This window comes from Armigeres subalbatus, chromosome 3 (assembly GCF_024139115.2).
Source record: "Armigeres subalbatus isolate Guangzhou_Male chromosome 3, GZ_Asu_2, whole genome shotgun sequence".
Lineage (NCBI taxonomy): Eukaryota > Metazoa > Arthropoda > Insecta > Diptera > Culicidae > Armigeres > Armigeres subalbatus.
Genome location: NC_085141.1, coordinates 425,677,748 through 425,699,177, shown reverse-complemented (window position 1 = coordinate 425,699,177; position 21,430 = coordinate 425,677,748). Strand labels below are relative to the sequence as shown.

Genomic DNA, 21,430 nt, shown 5'->3' with positions numbered 1-21,430 from the left:
CGGCGCCCTTACGTTTTGCAGCGTGCAGCAGAAGAGACACGATGACGGCTCGAGGTGCGACGCGACTTTCGAAAATGGCACCCACCACCTCCTCAAACCGAACAAACTGCACAGCGAATGGAACACAGTTGAACGTTACTTGTTTTGACTCGGCAATTTAGAAACCCAGCACGTCGTGTTTGTGTCACTATTCCATTTAGATGAACGGTCGATATTCACAACACTACACTGACTGAGCATCATCCACTGATGCGGTGGTAGCAAATGCAATTGCTGGCCAGATACGGTTCGCAACCTTTAAGCCAACTCGGCCACGACCGGTACCCATTATCAGCTAATGGTTCTGAGAGCGGTGCCCAGCGAGACAAGGTTTTTATTCTATTTTCAAACAGATACCCTACCTGACTATTACGGTCCTAATCATTGCATGTTGTCTAAATTCTCTCATTTCTACAGCTTTTTCATTAAATAAAATATCGAGAAAAAAATCCTTAGGGCGAATAAAAAAAATGGATTTCAATAAATTTAGAATGTGAATTTAAAATTCAATGAAACTAGATAAGAAAGTATCATAATTAAGCAAATTATTTTGTTCACTTGATTACACAACTTCAAATTCATCTGAAGCCGTTTCGATTTCGATTTTGGTGTTTTAGAATTGGAAGAAAAAAAACAGAAATGCCCCTGCAGAGAGCAAAATGTTGCTACTCGTCAGTATCAACTGCCGTCTGTGAGCGAACAGCTCTGCAAGTGAGTACAATTTGATATTTTCGTCTATTCTCAAGTGGTACGAGTGCTCAGCGAATCGTCAAGTACGTAACAAACGCGCTATTTAGCGTTTAATTGCAATCCAAAGAATTCCTCCTCGCCTCGCCAAAGGGGCGAACCGGTTTGCCTATCTCATGCATGTATGCAAGCTACTATCTGTTCGTCGTTCACTGAAAAGAAATAACTCACCCGGGGGCTGCACCTCGCCGATCGACCTCACGTCGCGACAACAGCAGAGCACGTCGTCTGCCCGTGTATCTGCGAATGCACACCGCTATTAGTTTGTTGTATGACACACTACTCCCGAAGGTGCAACGGTAGTCATAGATCGCATACGCGAGCAATTGAATCGCAAATGAACACACTGAAGGAATGCCACTGTTGGGTTGGTCATGGTTGAACTAGAAAACAAATAACCGCCCAAACTTCATTGATCAAGATGCGAACATATTGTCACCTAAAGGTTAGCGGTTGATCGTGAATTTGGTTCGGTCGAACCGCGAATTTCGGTGTACTGACGAAAATTTCGCGTGTTGAAATAGTCTATTTTAATACCCGGACCGCGACTCGAGACGACCGACAACTGGCACTGCACGGTGAAAGATGAATTGACGCATTCGTTCGTCGCTGATTGGAAACGAAAACTTACCAACCAGAGGCGGAATACCGAAACAACAGACGCCGTAACTTGTTATACTGTGACGATCAACCAATCATGATTCACATTTATTCGCGTAGGAATACTAATGAGAAAATGACGTCAGAGCAGAGACAAAACCGTGGCCGATACTGAGCTGAGTCATTTAGTTAGTACCTAGTGCAAAGGAGAAAAAACGTTTCACAATGCTCGATCTTTTATTCTATAAAATAATGTTGTTAGCAGCTGGATGTCCTATTAATTACTAGACTCAAACATGACCAAGGCTGGTGGTGACCAAATATATCCGGAAACAGTCAATGATTTATCCAAACATACTAAGCTTTGTGCATTTTCTTGGAGCGCGTGTGTAGATTGATTTGGCGCGTTTTTAATCAACGGTAAGCAGTATGGATTTTGGTCAATCTGCCTCTTCCACCGTAATTATCATTATCTGCCCTGGTCTATGCTCTACTTGCTTCCTAATTGTTTGGACCAGCAAAGTATGATAATGACTGGTATACCCCGTTAGGTATAAAATACGTTAGGCATAAAGACGCTAGGCATAAGTACGTTAGGCATCATGGACGTTAGGTATAAAATGACCCAAAGAACAGCCCATGACATAAAGAAAGCATAATTATGCCGAACGTCCATTATGCCTAACGTACATTATGCTTAACGTCCATTATGCCAAACGTACTTATGCCTAACGTCGCGGACCCGATAACAACTATAAATTTCTAAACAAAATAAAACGAAGAATTCTGAAGATCTACAAGAATCCTTATAATATATCTTAGGAAGGCACTATCTCCAGCCAATTGGAATGATTTTTTTGTCTTTATTATGTCCATAATAATATCTAGACTTTCAGAATCAGCCCAAGGCAGCGGATTGGAATGATGGAGAGGCTCAAAAATGTCGAAATACATATCCAGAAATTGGATAAAACTAACATTTCTCAAATAAAGGGCAGAACACGATCAAATTTGGTAACTTTCCGAATCTTCTGAACAAAAGATTGTGAAATTTACAGATGAAAAACTAATAGTGGTTCGTAAGTACTAGTAAGTTGCCCAAGCATCCAAAATGCACATTCAAAAGCAAGACGATGGAATATCAGAAGAGATGGAGAGCGGACTTAAAGTGTACACTAAGATAGGCAAAATTTAGTCGAAATGCAAATCAGCATAACTTTGCGTAGAATAATCCGATTTTGATAAAACGCTTGTCTTTCTCAACCATTTTTGTCTAACCCCTGTATGTGCATTTAAAAATAAAATAAAAGAAAATAAAGCGCGTGGTGTCTAAAACCTTGATTAATCCACCTAGTTTGCTGACCATTTCGAGCACCATAAAAATAGTATTTTGGCCATAACTTCGAAGCCCATAGTCCGTTTTGAGTTCGATCGCGTTTGTGCTGGGCACGCCAGCACGCCAAAATGCGCATCGAAGAGCAAAAAATCAATCTGTTCGTTCGTGTTTGTGCTGGGCACGCCGGGAGAACATGAAATGGAAAAAAAAATTTCTGCATTGAATTGCAGAGAATACATGATGCGGGATCGATCGTGTTGATGCTGGGCACGCCCAGCTTGCCCGGGAGAAGGCGAAGTGAAAAAAAAATCTGCGTCGAGCTGTAGAAAATTGATTGGTACCATCCCTTTCCCGTGACACTCACGGAGATGCAGAGCAATCCACGTTCTCTAGTAGCAATGAGTGTCTAACTAAACGTTTTCTCCTAATCCTAAATTGACTGTGAGAACGTGGCTGGCATTGTTATTGGTCTTGAATTTATGAAACGGCTTCGCAGTCTCATATGATTAAAACGAGTTTTTATTCGTCCGACGTTTCGACACGGGATTAGTGTCTTCTTGAGATGTGGCGAAACGTCGGACGAATAAAAACTCGTTTTAATCATATGAGACTGCGAAGCCGTTAATTAATGATCTATGATTCATTAATGCAAGACCAATAACAATGCCGGCCACGTTCTCACAGTCAATTTAGGAGTCGTTTACCAAAAAATAATGAAACATTAATGAAAAGCATGTACAGTGAGAATAGTTTTCTAAAACCATTCAATTGGCGAGTTGTGCATATTTTTAGACCAACATTTGAAAAGGGCGTAACATCCTAAATTTATTCTTTCTGATTCTTTGTCCACATATATGTAGACGTTGTTTGTTGTTTCTCGGTCATTCGCTAATAGCAACTACGATGTGTAGTGTTTCAAAATGTCATAAAGTGAAGTGATTTAATTGAAAAAGAGAGTTCCAATGCGTTGTTATACAGAAATTATATGAAAATTATTTAGGTCTTTTTAGTGGAATGTTTTCACTGTCATAAGACGAGTTTAGTACAATTCCCTTTAATTCCACCACCTCGTATTACTTTTACATATACGTATTTTGACCTCAACTGTAAGGTCGTCTTCAGTGTCTCGTACTTGACTCGACTTTACTCGTCTTATGACCAGGGAATCAATATTCGGGCAACGCCTAACAATATACTCTTTGTCATCAACAGAGTTTGTTACTGACAAACGCACCTAGCGACAAACCTTTATCCGAACCCGAACACAATATGACAAGAATCATTTGCCTTGCATGCTCTTATATTTCCGAGAATACGATGCTAATTTTGTAATCATTGTTTGATTCTCGAATATTTCCATAAAAGCAGAAACATTGATAGCATAAAACCGAAATTTGCTCTAGAAATAATGCAAAATAACGGGTTGAAAAGTTAGCAACAAGATTGTCTTCTTTTTTGTTGCTGACAAAATTTTTCGGATCTTTGTCATTATTATCTCCGACAAAAACAAAGCTTTGTCGTTGGTTCGCTTTTGTCGCTTGTTTCGCAAGCGCATTCCAGAAAAATTGATTCCCTGCTTATGACAGTAAGAAAATTATATTTATTTTAAGGTTTAATGGGCGATTGCCCCTAAAAATTTAGCACGATTTTTATTCATGTCTAGTTATTGTAGACAAACTTTCTAGAACTAAGCGTTGTCCCATTTAAGCGCAACAAGTTGCATTCGTCAGGGAATTCGGTCCCATTGTTTGTTATTGAAAATTGGACTGATGGGACAATGCCTTCTGAAGCTATTGAAAAATCATCGTTTTCTTCTCTTGGGTCTCCTCTTAAAAATCGCGATTTTTTCACGCAATAAACGCAATTGAATGGAAAAAAATAAACCCATTTACCCTAAGTGCTATTTTAGACTTTTCTTAAGTGATTATTTTCATTATCTTCCTTAATGCACGAGAAAGACATCATCACTACAATGTGAATTAATTTGGTTTTTAGTGTCTCATGACTATCAAAATAAATAAATAAGTCCCTTTCTTTAAAATTTGAGCGGTTTTGATTCATTTTTAATTATTTTTAGCCGTGCTGACAATCTTTTTTCCCTTTTTCGTACAACAAAGTTTAACCGAAAGGCTAGCATTTCACTCCAAAATTGAACTTATTATAGAAGTCTCGGAGACCTATGATGTTATATACCAATCGAATTAGCTCATCGAACTGAACAAATGTCTGTCAGTCCGTGTGTATGTGTGTGTGTACACGAAAACCGAAAAATATTAGACACTATTTCAAATAGTAATTCTTAACCGATTTTCTCGCAACAAGTTGCATTCGACGGGGGACAAACCCTAGTTGATCACTATAATCACGATCGGTCATTGCGTTCAAAATTATCAGGAAAATGGTGCGTTGAACTATATTAGCTCAGTTGGTTGATTTTCTATACAGCGTTTGCAAGAGCCGGAATGTAGGAAAAGGCATCGTCATCGCTAGGTGGATTAATCTGTTTTTGACCCTTCCTTCGGAAGTGTCTATAATTTGACATTAAAAATATAATTATAACAAATGATATGATATGGAATTATGCCTCTTTTTCTGATTTGTTTCAAAGAAACAAATGATTTTTATTGAGGAACATATAGAAGCATGTGCAAAAAAATCTTCTCAGAAAAGCAAAAACGTAAAAATTGAAAGGGATTTCAAAAATTTCTTCAGTAGAAGCTAGATAGCAAATGTGAGCATGTTTTGAGACACTAATAGATCACTTGTATGCATGTATGTGTGCGTATGTGTGCAAATTCTGAAATTTACTACCATAAAAATCTCGCTCATTTTTAATGTATTGAACAAGTTTAGTTTTACCAAATTAGGCATGCATAAGGTGAAATATATGTTATTATTGAACGCTATTGAGTTTCGCTCAGATCAATGACTGATTTAGTTAGTTCTGGATTAATTAATATCGAGGTCTCTGGAAATTACGAGTACAATATATGCAACCAGCGTTACGATAGTTGCTAACCATGTCACAATAGTTATTCAATCCGACGAGCGCCTTATAGATAGGCAGCATGAAGTACAGTACGTTATCATTCGTTGAGTTGTCACTCAACCCATGCCATCCGCCTTTGGGTAGGCAATTATTTTGTCACTTTCACGGTAAATCGCCGTGGGAAGCTGAGTAGTTTTATCTCGTTTTAAATATTGGAGTCTGGAAAAAAAATTCCTTATAACTAAGGAAGGGTCAAAATCTCACTGTAGGTGGATTAATCTGGTTTTTTTTTTTCATATCGACGCAATCAAACTAATTTCTTGGCAAGTAGTAAGGTTTTTCGTGTAGCTTTCCATTGGTATACAAATATCGACACAATATCAACTATCTACTAGGGCCAATGTTATGGACCAAAGACAGAAAAGTGCCCACAATCGAACCTCTCCCCTATATAACATTATGCATCTATAAGCCTTTTATAAAAATTTGTTTGAAGCGTACATATTGCCTCTCGGTACACCAAGTGTGCAAAAAACTCCAATACTAGTGAATTCCAAAGGTTCCGAAAAAATGTCGTGAAAGCAATACGTTACTTTTTTCCAACTTCAATCAAAACAAAATTTAATTATTAAAGTAAAAATTTTAAATAATATTTTTTTAAACTAGGACATAAAATAACAATTCAAGTATTTCAAAAATATTTATTAGATTTGAAATCGCGAAATATATTTTTTTTTTTTTAATTTCTCTCTTTTTTGAAGAATTCTGAAATCCGCAAAGAACACTTGCACAAATCGTAAATGTATCTGCAACTCAATAAATATATATGCATAAGTTCAGCCAAAATCTACAATCCAGCAGACTCGTGGGATACACAACTTGCCAAAAGGCATAATTTTATTTTATAAGTGCCTTATTTTCCAGGGAACTCGCGGAAGCGCACCAGTTTTCACAAACGAAGAAAATAGTTGCACAAAATGTTCTTTGAGGTTAAGGTGAGTTACGGCGGCGTCCAAAAATGGCAGCCACAATGGCCGTGCTATCCCTCACCTCGCGTTTTTGCTCGCACAAATGTGAATATTTAGGCGGTTAGCACATCTGGAAACCATTTTTTCGTGTATGCTGCAAGTGAGCAAAGGTGAAAAACTACTTTCCGTTTATGTCTGTCGTTTACTTTTCGAGTTATGTGCCCTTCAAAGCGCTATGTAGAATTTTAATTGGACTCCAACGCGATTCACCTTAAACCATCCCATACTCCCGATTGTACCCCGTTTGGCATAATGTCGTTTGACATAATGGTCGTTTGGCATAATTGTTATTTGAGCTGTGTGATTGATAAGTAAGATTTGTCAAGCCATTCAGTTACGTTGTTTCCACCATATGGGCAATACATGATAATTAGAACCAGGATTGTACGGCGTGGCAAATTATGAATAAAGAAGCTTCCCGTACAAACGGGAACATTTCAAATGTCGACACACCTGCCAGCAAGATAAATCAACATTAAATTAATTTAACATTGATGGAGTTTTGTTCTTCATGTAAGGGTTTGCCAGAAAACTTGCACATTTCTCCCTTTTATTAGGCAAGGAATTCGTACTATCACATGCGTTATGATTTTTTTTAAGGAGTCATATTTTCGAGCTTTCTCAAAACGCTCAGACATGCAGACATCCCTTCTATTTGTCAAGTTGAGTCTATTGGTATACAGCATTATGGAACTCCCTTCTATCAAGCCATATGCTCTCTTTATATACAGGACTGATGCACGCTTTGGAATAAAGAATCATAGAGAGGAAAAATGCCTGATTTTTTAAAAGGATTCATTTTGAAGAATGGATTAAATTTTCGCATGCCTTAAGCCTTACAAATCCATCCTTTTAAAGAAAAGATTATTTTTCCCCTAACATTTAACCGAACAAATGCCGTCAATCGGTAAGATGCATCTTTTGGAAAAAGGGATCATATTCTACCTTGCTTTGAACCAAGCAAATGCCTGAACTGAAAACAAGACCCATATCGTCTTTTGCCTTCTGACGGTCAAATGCATCCTTTGGAAGAAGAGTTCATGTTTTCCTCTGCCTTAAACCGAGCAATTGCCTTAATTGAACAACTGAATCATATCTCATGCCTTTTGCCGAGCAAATGCATCCTTTGAAAGAAGGAATTATATCTTCTCTTTCCTTGAACTGAATAAATGCATACATTGAGAATAATAACCACACACCTAAAAATAATCATGTAATTTTAGGTGCTGTGACACCGACATATACGAGCGTCATTTTTGACGTAAAATTAGGTGGTACTTTAATTTTACATCACAACTATATTGACAAAAAAATTGATCGATCAGAACGAGAATCGAACATAAGTCCGCTGAGTGAGAGCCCGGCACGCTACCACTCAGCCATTTCCCTTTCTTGAGAGAGGGATGATCGAAGTAAAACTGGTTCCACGATTTGTACTAAACAAGTATTTCACTGCATCAAGTCATTAACTGCTGGTGCGTTAGGTGCGTTGCAGCGGGTGCTGTGTTTAGGTTCCGTGACATACAATTATAAATCATCTGAATCATCTGACATTGAAAAATATACGATTCTGTTTATGTCATGTCATTGTGTCATTTTATTGAAATACATCACCTGTAATATTCATAATTTTTTGGTGTGCAAACATATTCTCCCCGGGCAAACGCATTATTCGAAAAAAGGAATCGTATCTTTCTTTGTCATATGCCGGAAAAATCATCCTTTGAAAAAGGAAGCGTATACTTTTTAGGCTTATGCACGACAAAATGTGATTTTAAAGAGATGATTTTTATCTCATGCAGAAATAACCAATAGTATAGTTTTTGCTCTTAGCATTAGCATTGAGAATCCAATTAATAATAGCAATTACCACAGATATTGATTTGGGACTAATCACTATCTCTTAGATGGAAGCAATGCACTCTCCAATAGTTGAGATCTGTCCTGGCCACGACCTTGCGAATGCTGAGGAAGGGGAAGAATGGTTAGTTGGACACCTACTTAAGAAAGATGCAGAGAACTCTACAGCCTCTCATATGTGCCATGGGAGATTTTGGATTTGTTAGTGTGGAAGGTATAACAGTAGGAATCGTTTAGGTAGAACGTGAAACACAGAAAGAACTAAGATAGAAATACAAAGTAGGAAAGGGACGAGCCTGGACTTGAACCCACGACCTCCTGCTTATAAAGCAGAAGCAATAGCCACTAGACCACCGAGCTCGTCAACCAATAGGATAGTTTTTGCTCTTGAGCACTTATGATATTGATATTCGAGTTTCCGTTTTCTGTAGTTTGCCGATCTAGCTAATGACCAAGAAGTAAAAAGATGTTAAGTGGAAAAGGCAGATAGTAAAAATTTCATGAAATTTAACAATCTTTAATTCAAAACAAAACAATTCAAAGCATCTGTCTTATAATGTTCAAGCGATAATAATTACAAATACTTGAACATATTATGCAAAGTTCCGAAATCGGTGATTACACAACTATTATGCCAAACGAATTTATGCCAAATGATTTTCCGCCATACTCCCATCCATCCTTATTACAAAACTTTAAAAATGTAATTCAAGTCCAGCAGTATTCTGCCAAATTGACGCATTTTCTTCATTGTGCATTTGAAAAACCTGCACATTAGAGTGATTCAAATTTTGACTTTTTTTTGCCTCCGATGCTTAAACGATTGCATTTTCCTTTTTATTAACCCACCTAAATTTTTAGCTAATTTGGATGTAAATTGAGTGAGCACGCGCGGTTTGAAGTTTGTATGAAAATTGCTATGAAAACAGTAACTTTCATGGAAAACCGTTCTCCAACGCTTCCCTATAAGCTCTAACAACATATGAGTACATCGGCAACATAAGAAATTTTACAAGGAAACAAGTCGTCTTTATTGCGAAACGATTTGATGCTCGCAAGAAAAGTGATTAAGGAAATACTGAATCGAGGGAGATTCAATTTAACTCGTAAAAGAATAACATCAATATCAATAATGAGCATTTATGTTTTCTTCATAACTTTGCTTCCAAACAAACGAGCAATCGCTTCGCAACAACAACTGCCTTTCAGCTTGAGAAGTATTCTGTGTGACAATGTGTTGATTATATTGTAATAGTTCATGGGCCACCTCACAGAAAGGTCATCCACATCAGAGTCAGTTTTCACAGTAATTTCCATACAAACTTTAAATGACGTGTGCACAGTCAAATTACATCCGAATTTGCTAAATATTTAGGAGGATTATTAGAATGGCAAATGCAATCGTTTAAGCATAGGGGGCAAAAAAGTCAAAATTGGAATCACTCTACTGCACATCCCTTTTTTAGAAATGTGCATCATTGAGGCCTAGCTTTGCTACGCTCGATTGCCGGTCCGGTCTAGGGAATTTTCGTATAGTAATGATTTTTTAGATGGAATGTCAGATAAAAACATTTTCTAAAATTCACTTTAGTAAGAAAAAATCATAACTTTTGAGCTACATACTAAGCCGAATTAAAACTAAAAGCTAAGGAGTTGAGAATACTAACTTTAAGGAAAAATACGAACCCTACGATTAATTTGATTTTGGGTATAAGGTTTCTCAATTTTGTAACAGTGGGCACGCATGATAGCAAAAAGAAGCGACAAAATTGGTGCTGTATTACTTTGTTTCGTGAACGGAAAAGTCCCCCCTAGATACAACACGAAACAATTTGTTTTGCTTGATTTTTACTGCGAGGGATTACAATATCATGATGAGCAACCACGCATCTCCATGTTCGTGTGATTTATACATATATTTGAGAATGTTGCTTGTATGACGAATGACGGACCGGGAATCGAACCCATTCACCTTCAGGTCTTGCTTTGTAGTCGTGCATCTTACCGCACGGATAAGGCAGGCCCCATGCGCTTGACTATTTGTATTAAATTTAAGAATTGTATATTTTAAAATTAATTCTTCCTTGACATTGGAAAAGCGCCTATAAATAAAACGTAAACAAATTCGAATTTCATGCCACTTAATAGCACCTTCTATCAGCTACAAATAATATAAAAATGTTTTGGAGAAACAAAATTTTCTCCCCCTTAAAGATCGATGCCATGTTTACGTTTGCAAAAAGCCACAAACAAAGTCTCTATGAATGATAAGCAAACACAGAATGACTTATAATAATGGCCTATCCTGGGGTAATTTTTAGAAACTTTTTTGAATGTTTAAGCAACTGTACCAACATAAACCTGCGAAATGGGAATTTGAAATTTTGATGACTTTTTTCGAGAAACATGTTTTGATATGCACGTTTTGGATGTACGCCTTTTCAAATGTCGCGGGATTTGTTTTGGTAAGCCGCCAAAGAAAGCTATCCACAAAGCAACTTTGACTGAAAATTGAAAAAAAAAAGTATTGAAGGAATGTGTGTTTAAGTTTTTCAAAGTTCTGTCTGCAACAGATGTACACTGCCGCTAACCACCATATACAGATGTGCTCGACTTGCGGTTAGCGGCTATACAGAAAAAAATCATTCTTTGTAACCATTATCAATAGGAAGAAACTTTTGTGACTTTGTACAAAAGCTACTAAAAAGTCAGTAACTCGTAGTTTGTGGAGAATCTTCTTGTATAAATGTACTAATGGACTATATATTTTTTTTTGTTTGGAAGTCACCTATGAAAGAAGTCTAGCAGTTTTGTTTACATTTATTATTTAAATTTCTTAAAAACTAGAGGAATTTCATTGCGTATAATAAAAAATGAAAAATCTTTGAAACAATAAAAAGAAATTACTGAGAAAAACATTATGACACAATTTCTGAACAAAATAACTGCAGAATTGGAACTCCTGAATCAGAACTTTGTTGGAAATATTCCCGCTCCAGTTTTAGTCATAAGCTGGTCGTGTTATTCGGAAATCAAAATTATCCGTTGTCTTCGGTTTGGTGGCTAACTCTTAATGATGAAAAGCGAGGTGAACCGGCCCAGGGCCGAAAACCTCATTAATAAAGATAATAATAATAATAATAATCCTAATGATAAAGGACATTTTGCCATTACCATCCTTAAGTTTGGATGTATCTCCCTACTTCTTATGCTGTCGTCCGATGAATCATTATTATATCAAAACCAAACAAGAAAAGGTAGTCAAATTAGAAACAAAGAGAAATACAGAGCAGTTATACGCATGTTATGTGGCGTCATATACGATCTGTTGTTGACTGGGGAAAATGCATATGAAGCGCGTAATAATGATTGTTATTCTTTTACGTAAGTCGCGTCGCGTTTACTCTGGCTTGCCCCTAAGGCATTTTCTGAGTATTTTTAGTATCTGCACGCAACCGGTGATTGTTAGATTCCCTAACAATTCTGTATAAGAATCTGCCAAAACCTGTATTTCTAATGTAGGTCTTAGTAGGTTCTGGAAATATGTGAAAATGCTAGATTCATTTACATATCATTGCATTTTGCACGCTATTCATTCAATATTTGTTTGTGAGTTTATATATTTTGTATTCTTATCTAACAAATTTGCATATGCCCAGTTCTTATACAGGTTTTGGTAGGTTCTTATACATAATTGTAGAAAATGTACTAAAATGGTTGGGTGTGGGATATGAACCTAACATTAAAAGTAATCCCAATATTGTCATACGAATAAAAGGATTCTCTTCTATAATTTTCATTAATCATATCGGAACTGTAAAATCTTCTTCGTAGCCTAGAAATTAGATCAATTTAACTGATTGAAGATATGGAGTGATGTTACCCGAGTAAACGAAAATAGCTCAATAATAGCAAATGTTGATTAGATAGAGAAATGTTATATGGACATGATTGATATAAAAGATAAAAGATCAGACGACAATATCAATATTTCACACTAAAATATCATGAGGAGATCAAGTTATGCTATTTGTAAAAAGGGGTCAATATCATGTGCCATTAGTTTGATGTTATCCATAGCATATCTTGATATTTAAATGATATTTCGGTGCAAATTTTTGATATTGTTACATTTTATTTTATATCTTATATAAATCAAGTCCATACCATGTTTTGTTATTCTGTTCATGGCCTCTGCCCGGGTATCTTTATCGATAATGTTATGTTCTTCATTAATCTTAAACACAAAGCCCCTCGACTATTGCATTTGTAAAATGTAGGCCTGTCACAACATGTACGTACATTGTATATTAATAAATGATGTCGACTATTAGAGAACAAGCTAAAGCATCAGAAATTGACCGAGGACAGCATTTAATCACTATTCAACAAATAGGGTCAAAGACCCAATAGTGGAGGTAATAAGCATGCGCCATCTCTAATTTCTCGCTTACACCTAATAGATAAAGTACTTCACTTACCTCGAGGGTGTATTCGAAAGCCCAGTAACACTATTTTAGGAGAATTATGTTCCGATCGCAAGAAAATCCTTGATTGTGACCTAAAATCATTCCTCCAAGTATTGGTACAATGTTCCAATAGTTGCGGTATTTATTAATTTGTGTTCCTATAGTTGCGAATCTCACTGTTTTTGTATGGGACTCGCAACTATAGGAACACTACCGCAACTATTGGTGCAAAGTCCAGAAAAAATAAATTATTTGAGTATTATTTACCGTTTTCGAGGATATTCCTAGGCTGTTTGTGCTTGTTTCGTCTAATGACAGTACACGTAATTGATCAACAATGTGGGTTGCTACGTTAAATCTGTAGTTTCTCTAAAAACTACACTACCGCAACTATAGGAGCAACCACGACTATCAGAACTTTTACCCTACTATAATGATATTTGAGCTAAGTGGCACATTTGGTTTTTATTATAGTGTACTAGTCGACCCGGCAGACGTTGTCCTGCATAGTAGGCGAAAATGCGCGTTCTAAAATGCCCATACGAATCTCAATTTTAGTTTTTCACGATTTACTCAACCTAACCGTAATTTTCGCATAAGGAAATATCATATAAACCCGTCGGAAACGATAACGGACATATTTGCTGAAGGAATGAAGAAAATCCATCCAGCCGTTTTCGAGTTATGCGGATACGAACACAGACCATTTCATTTTTATTATATAGAAAAGATTAGAACTATTTTCATCATCGTTTTCTAAGTTTTCAAATTAACCCATCACGAATATTCTAAAACTAATAAATAATAATGGGTACCTGGTATATGAAATGAAATATTCCGCATCTAGATCTTCAACGAACCTGTAAAGAAAAGAGAAAAAAATCACCTTTAGTACTGATACTAGTTGTATATCACCGACTATCAAACAACAAAATAAAAGCTCAAAATATTTTTCTTAACAAAATAACATCTGGAAAAGACCAGTAACAAAAAAAAATATTTTAACCACCTAGACGCCATTCATACTCGGTGTTCCTTTGAATTAGTAGCTCACGACTGGACTGGAAATGATATGTTCCTGGTCCCATTCGGTGACTGCAAACAAAGCTTACTGCCGTCATCGGAGTAGTCGAAGCGTGCACCACGTTTTACGAAAATAATGAAAAATAGACGTAGCTGTTTGAAAAAATGTACACCATCCACCGACTAGAACATCCACACACTGAGCCGGGTTTAAACTCGCCAATGCAATCAAAATGCTCACACATGCCAGGTCTCACCTCATAACCAATGTTTTTATCTTCTCCGCTGCAGGTTGCAAGTCCATAAACAATGTTTCCATCCAGCACGAAGAGTACTACACGAACGGACGGATGCTAAAGCCGTCAACCACTGACTGGAATGACCACTCGCACCGGCACATTTGGTAGTTGTATTTAGACGAACGGAATCGTGCAGGCAGCCCACGCCGACCAGCGGAACTACCTCGCTGCCGGTGTCGAAGAGGTGTATATTTTCGCTGGCTCCGACCCATTCATATTGGCGGCAGCAGCAGCAGAGGTAGACGACGAGTGACGTGTATGCTGCATGCAGCCAGCAACCCCGATCGTCATCAACAACGGTGTGGCTAATGAGTTTGTAGTTTCATGGTGTGGTATAATGGTAGCAATCACCACGACAGTACTGCCAGGTAGCATCTCTTCATCATCAACGATCATTCGGAATTAAAAATCTAAGCGCGGGCGGGCGGGGTTTTGTTTTGTTCTGTGCACAGAGATGACATCACTTGGGTAGCTGAGTGTGTATAGGATGAGTGTGTGCGGAATAGTGACACAATGACTACTCATAGTTGCTTACCTAAGCTTCCTTGAAGGTGGGTATAAATGTCAATCAAAGAATAAGCTATACGACTCACTTTATTTTGGAAAAAAGAGAATTGCAAAAAGTAAACAAATCCAATTTTCATACCAATTGCATATCACATTCACTTTAAAAAAATGGGATCTCTTTTGAATTAGTTAGGAAAAAGCGGTTTTTGATAAGTAGTGCGAACGGTGCATTATTTTTATAATATATTATGTATGAAAAATGATTAACCTCTTTTAATAGAATATCTTCACCTGGCATAAGACGAGTTTAGCACTATTCCATTCAATTCCACCACGTTGTAATGTATACATATACGTACTTCGACCTTAACTGCAAAACTTCGTCAGTGTCTCATACATACTTGACTCGACATGCCAAGTCAGTCAATTATGAGACACTAAAGACGGCCTTACAGTTGAGGTCGAAATACGTATATGATGAATACACAGCTAGGTGTTTCAATTTGCCAAATTTATGGACGAGAAGAAGGCGAGGGTGAAAAATCCATTTTCAGTGCAAAACATAAACAAACTCGCTGGCTCTCCCATACAAAAATCCAAGATGGCTGATTCGTGAATTTGTCAGATTGGAACACCTAGCGACTAAACTCTTGATTTGACTAAACTCGTCTTGACTGGTATGCATGTTTAGGTCTACCCTTAAAGAAAAAGTCCCAGGACGCACGGTTTTTTTTTAAATGGCTGGTATTCAACACCTGATCGTCAGAATTTCTCGAGGATTCGTTTGTTCTCAATATGAAAACCTATATTTTCGCCCTGATACATTTTTAGACAGCAGTTCCTGTGCAGATACAATTATTTGCTAAAAGTAAGTGTGCACGGCGGTATTTTCCCTGTAACTCGAACAAAACACATTGTTAAAATACCAGTTATATCTAGAATTTTCAGCATAATCGGGTCACGGGCAACCGAGATATAAAGCTCCAAAGTTGACCATGTTTCTATGAATATCGACACGTGGGCACTTTGTTATGCCGGCCAGTGTAAATATCCTTGACTTCGTTCCTGCTAAGCATTTCAGAAGATAGAATTGAATGGCTTACTATTTTTTATTTATTAATTTATTTATTCAACCTAAGTGTCTCAATCCTAGGCTCGTCATCATACCATTTGTTGATAGTTGTCAATCTTAATTGTAATTACAACCGTCGGGGCAGTAAAAGACACTGTTCTCGTCAATAAGTGAAAATATTTATAGACAGTTGGTACAGAGGTGTCGCGTCTGCATGTGCAGCATGTGCACTGCACATTCCTAAATTGATTCAATATTTCTCAAATTATAGAAGGATTTGAAAAAATAACACCTCGCTTGGGCGCTATTAATTCGTATTAAATACATAAAAAAAGAAGCAAGAAGCTCACCCTGTTTTTTGGGTAAGTGTGATGTAAGTGCAATTTTCGGTTTGGAAATTGTCTCGACTTCATAAAAGGCATAAAAGTTATTTTCCCATTTTTCGAAGACGTTTTAATGGTTTTTGTGTTTTATTCAAGGCTTAATACCCATTGTTCCATAAACGGTTTACATTTATGGCCTACTGAGAAACACTATGACCATAACTGGTCACCACCACCTAGGTTTGGAACTGGTTTCAAAACTTTTGTAGGGGAATTGTGGGTAAAACCAACACGCGGGTAAAAACGACACCACTTCAAATCTCTGATTTCAGGTAATTATCTGACAGAATGTTGACACACTTCGAATAAACTTTCGATTTTTTTTTTATAAAATGCTGTGCCCACAAAAATAGAATAAAAAAATTAGCTTTGAAACCTACGGAAATTAATACTGATGTACATACCACGAACTTGTCACTTCCAATTTTATGTTCAACCAAAACCAAACGAAAAACGAAAACGCTGACTTTCCCCTGGAGAAGACCCGAAAGGTGGTCGAAACGTTGGAATGAAATCAAAATTATTGTTTGATTACCAAGACTGCATAGCCGAAACGTAGCATAATTTCGATTTTTTGTATTTCTAGCCATTTTGTAACTGGCGGAAACGCGTAACAGTCGAAATAAACAAAAATAGCATTGATCATCATTGACGAGATGTACGTATCGGTGTATAAACTTATTCGACAATAGTTTGTTGATTTTGAATATGTAATTTACCGCTGATCCATAATTGAACATCATTTTGTAAATATGTACATTATGTGGAAGATATTGATTTGGAAAATGTATTGAAGGTAACCACTTTCCCTTCGATGGGTTAGACTGGTGCTTTAACCAACTAAGCTACTAAGGACCTCCGTCGGCCTTCGCAACCTAGCGGCTACTGAATGAGCTCGAGATTCCCAAATTGGACGCATAGTCAAATCACTCGCAATCCATTTCTCAAGCCAACATTTCCAGAAATGTTTTGTGAAATGATGCACATGGTGCTCGGTGGTCTAGTGGCTACCGCTTCTGCCTTATAAGCAGGAGGTCGTGGGTTCAATTCCAGGCTCGTCTCTTTCCTACTTTGTATTTCTTCCTAGTTCTTTCTGTGTTTCACGTTCTACCAAAACGATTCCTACTGTTATAACCTTCCACACTAACAATTCCAAAACCTCCCGTGGCACCTATGAGAGGTCGTAGAGTTCTCTGCATCTTTCTTAAGTAGGTGTCCAACTAACCATCCTTCCCCTTCCTCAGCATTCGCAAGGACGTGGCCAGGACAGATCTCGACTATTGGAGAGCGCATTGTTTTCATCTAAGAGATAGAGATTCGTCCCAAATCAATATCTGTGGTAACGGATGAAGGTGATGCTACTCTCATACAATAGTCTTGGCTTGTACCACCTACGAATTTGTGCGAACTGCTCAATGCTAATGCTAATGCTAATGATGCACATATTTGAAGCAGAAAAAGATACGCAAAAATGAGTTAATTTCAAATCTAAATTGATTCAATTAATTGATTGATGTGAAAATAAGGCAGATTTAATTGAAATATAAATGGATATGAATATAGATATATGACGGTTGTTATTACATCTAATAAGGTTTATGTTTATATAAGATACTATTTTACACGTCATTTGTTAATGTACAGTTAATCTCATCGGCCCTCCTAACATCGAGTCAATTGTACGGAGCTTATCGTCCTCTATACGTACCGTCGTGCGGGGCATCTTTTGAGTCTGGGGGCTACTTTCGATTTTTGATTTTCCAAAAAAAAACTTAGAGAAAAAATACCAAAAACTACCAACAAGACACCCAAATGGTATCCCCTATTTGTCAAAAGAAGCCCCACACGACGGTATGTTTTGGTCCGAAGCTCCTCCAAGACTTCTGCTGATCAGCTCCTGAATGTTATGGTTCAAAGCATCTCTTGGATTTCTGCTGACTAGCCAGCCCTCCCAATAAATTGCGTACGACGCTACCCACGATTAACGCAGCCAATCCATTATCCCACGACACCACGCGACTTATGCAGCCGATTCGTGGTTTCCGTGCTGCGGTTACGTCAAAAACTAATTAGTTAATTGCTTAGTTTTTGATTACGTCTTTGTGATCGACACTAAGTTGTAGATCCGGGACCGTTCCTGGGCCCATACCCTGTTGAACAGTAGTGAGAGCTGCAACTGCTGGTAGCAGTTTCAGTCAGTAGCCTGCAATGGAGTAGAGGAAACTCTAGTCAGGGTTGGTCATTTCTCACACTTCGTCATGAAATGTGCAGAGGTTTTACAAATAAAGAGAAGTGTATTGATTCACACTCGAGAACGTTCACACGTACGTGTGATTGAAGCCGAGAGAAACATGATCGATAAAGAGTGAGCATATTTTCGGTCGCGTGTGTTTTGATATTGTGTATAAAAAGGTCTATGTTCAGGCGCTCACAACAGCGTATTTACATGGAAGATTTAGAATATAGCCTAAATGTGTGCATTTTGGTAAACAGCAAACTACCATTTTCCTGTACTCTTTACACTTGTGGACTTGTGCGACGAAGAGTGGGTACTACTCACGCTCCTTCATACAAAGATAAAGTGTATTTCTGCACAATACACTCGGATAACAGATCGAGAAAAGAGAAGTTTTTACCCCTTCTCTTGAATACTCCTCAGAGCGAACCAACCCTGACTCTAGTATTGTGTTTTCGTCGTGAGGTAATGGTCACAGTACGATTCAACTGTGCATCTTGCGTCTACAGCGAGGTGTTTGGCACTACCTAGTCTTCTTCTTCTTATTATTAGCATTACATCCCCACACTGGGACAGAGCCGCCTCGCAGTGTTTATTCAGCATATTCACCACAGTTATTAACTGCGAGGTTTCTAAGCCATAGGTTACCATTTTTGCATTCGTATATCATGAGGCTAGCACGATGATACTTTTATGCCCAGGGAAGTCGAGACAATTTCCAATCCGAAAATTGCCTAGACCGGCACGGGAATCGAACCCAACCACCCTCAGCATGGTCTTGCTTTGTAGCCGCGCGTCTTACCGCACGGCTAAGGAGGGTCCCTCTCACACTACCTAGTATCGCCGCAGAAAAAAAAACGTTGCTTAAATTAAAATTTCGAAATTGTCTAAATCAAATATTTGATACAAACAATCGTAGGCTTGATTCGATTGACAGTTAACGCGGCGTTTCAGCCGCAACAGACTCGGCGAGCATCTGTTCCAAAAACCCTATCTTGCGATCAAAATGCAAATACTATTTACTTTTTGAGGTCATATCAAAAGATTCGATTTAAATTAATATTGAATTGCATTTTAATTTGAAATGTGTCTTTCGTGAAATCTGGCCTTTCTAAAACATACACACTTAAAATAAATCGCAGATTTCTGTGAAATTTCACCGAAATCTCAACAGCAGAACTGTTCGGTAAAAATTTTACAGATTTTTTGGTAGTTTTGACAGTTGAACAAAGGAAAATATCGCAGAAATCGGTGAAATAATTACCGAACAAATCTGCTGTTGAGATTTCGGTGAATTGAAGCAAAATTCACCGAAATCTGTGAAATCTGTGTAAGCTTAATGTTTTTAGAAACATCAAAAATTCTCGAGATCCCGGGACTTCCCGAACCCCAAGACAGTGAAAATGGCCAGGAAACGGTAACTCTAAGAAATTTTCATCTATTGATGAAAGTCCATATTGTCAATTCTGCGACATATGAAATGGGCCAATATTTTTGAAGAAATTTATTTTCCTCGTGAAATCCAATATATTTAGTTGGGTAGCTATTAGGGTGGTTCAAAAAATCGATTTTTATCTGATTCTTTATCATGTTCTGAGTGTCTCCTGAAAATTTGAGCTCATTTGGATTAAAACTGATTTAGCACAAGCCGTTTCAAGTTTGCATGCAAATTAGTATGGGGAAATTTATTTTTTCATTGTACTGTTAATGACGCTTCCTCATTAGGCGCAGGTTAAAAGAAAACCTACATAGCTAGAAGGAATACTCAACAGCTTTCATCCAACGGAAACCGCATGTTGATCAATTGCCCCAATAATTAGTAATCGATTTTAAGGCAGGATGCGAATCTTTAGTCATGATCGTTAAACTTCTTTGAGGGCATCACTGAAATGTGCAGGGCAACATAGTAGCCTGAATTTGTGTGTGCTATCTTTCGCGCCACGAGCAATGTTGCCTGTTGAGGAGTTATACAATTAGCTCCAGAAAACCACGGTACAGATTAAATTCGATTACTAATTATTGGAAAGATTAATTAAGATGCGGTTTTCACTGGGTGAAAGGTGCTGAGTATTCCTTTTAGCTATGTATGTTTTCTTTTAACCTGCGCCAAATGGGGAAGCGTCATTAACAGTACAATGAAAAAATAAATTTCCCCATACTAATTTGCATGCAAACTTGAAACGGCTTGTGCTAAATCAGTTTTAATCCAAATGAGCTCAAATTTTCAGGAGACACTTAGAACATGATAAAGAATCAGATAAGCACTGTGGAGCAAAATCGATTTTTTGAACCACCCTTCTAGCTCTCCTTTAGCAGGTCAGCAGCTTAGGCGGTAGGGGTTATGACGGATGTTCATGATTCACAAAAATGTCCTTAGAGTGATTCAAATTTTGACTTCTTCACTCCCCTGTGCTTAAACGATTATTTCTGCTATTTTAATACTCCTCCAAAATTTTTAGCTGGTTTGGATATAATTTGATTGTGCACGTGCCATTTGAAGATTATATGAAAATTACTATGAGGATTGTCACTTATATAAATGATCGTTTCTTGAAGCAGCCCATAATATATTTGAATACAGTCAAAACATCGCCATTACAGAATAGTCCCTAAGCTGAAAGTCAGTTGTTGTTGCTTCAAACTGCTTGTGCTTAATTTTTAATTGAAAATTTATTTTTAAGACTATTATTAAAATAGCAAATGTCATCGTTCAGGCGGCTCTGTCCCAGTATGGGGATGTAATGCCAATAAGAAGAAGAAGAAGAAGAAGAAGAAGAAGATCGTTCAAAAATAGGGAGGCAAAAAAGTCAAAACCTGACCTAACCTATACTAACCTAACCTA

The 21,430-nt window shown here is 37.5% G+C and overlaps 1 protein-coding gene across 31 annotated transcripts in view; it reads right to left on the bottom strand.

The window, feature by feature from the left end:
- Positions 1-21,430, bottom strand: part of LOC134227416 (plasma membrane calcium-transporting ATPase 1) — a 239,585-nt gene that overhangs the window by 85,514 nt on the left and 132,641 nt on the right. For 6 of the 31 annotated variants that reach the window (XM_062708866.1, XM_062708869.1, XM_062708874.1 and 3 more), the window contains one exon: positions 13,884-13,928. The exons of 21 other annotated variants lie outside the window; for them this stretch is intronic. The gene's annotated coding sequence lies outside the window, so the exon portion shown is untranslated. Of the gene's footprint in view, positions 1-957; positions 977-13,883; positions 13,929-14,077; positions 14,233-14,348; positions 14,504-21,430 lie in introns of those variants that run through there. 4 more of the 31 variants (XM_062708883.1, XM_062708882.1, XM_062708880.1 and 1 more) reach the window with 4 other exon arrangements.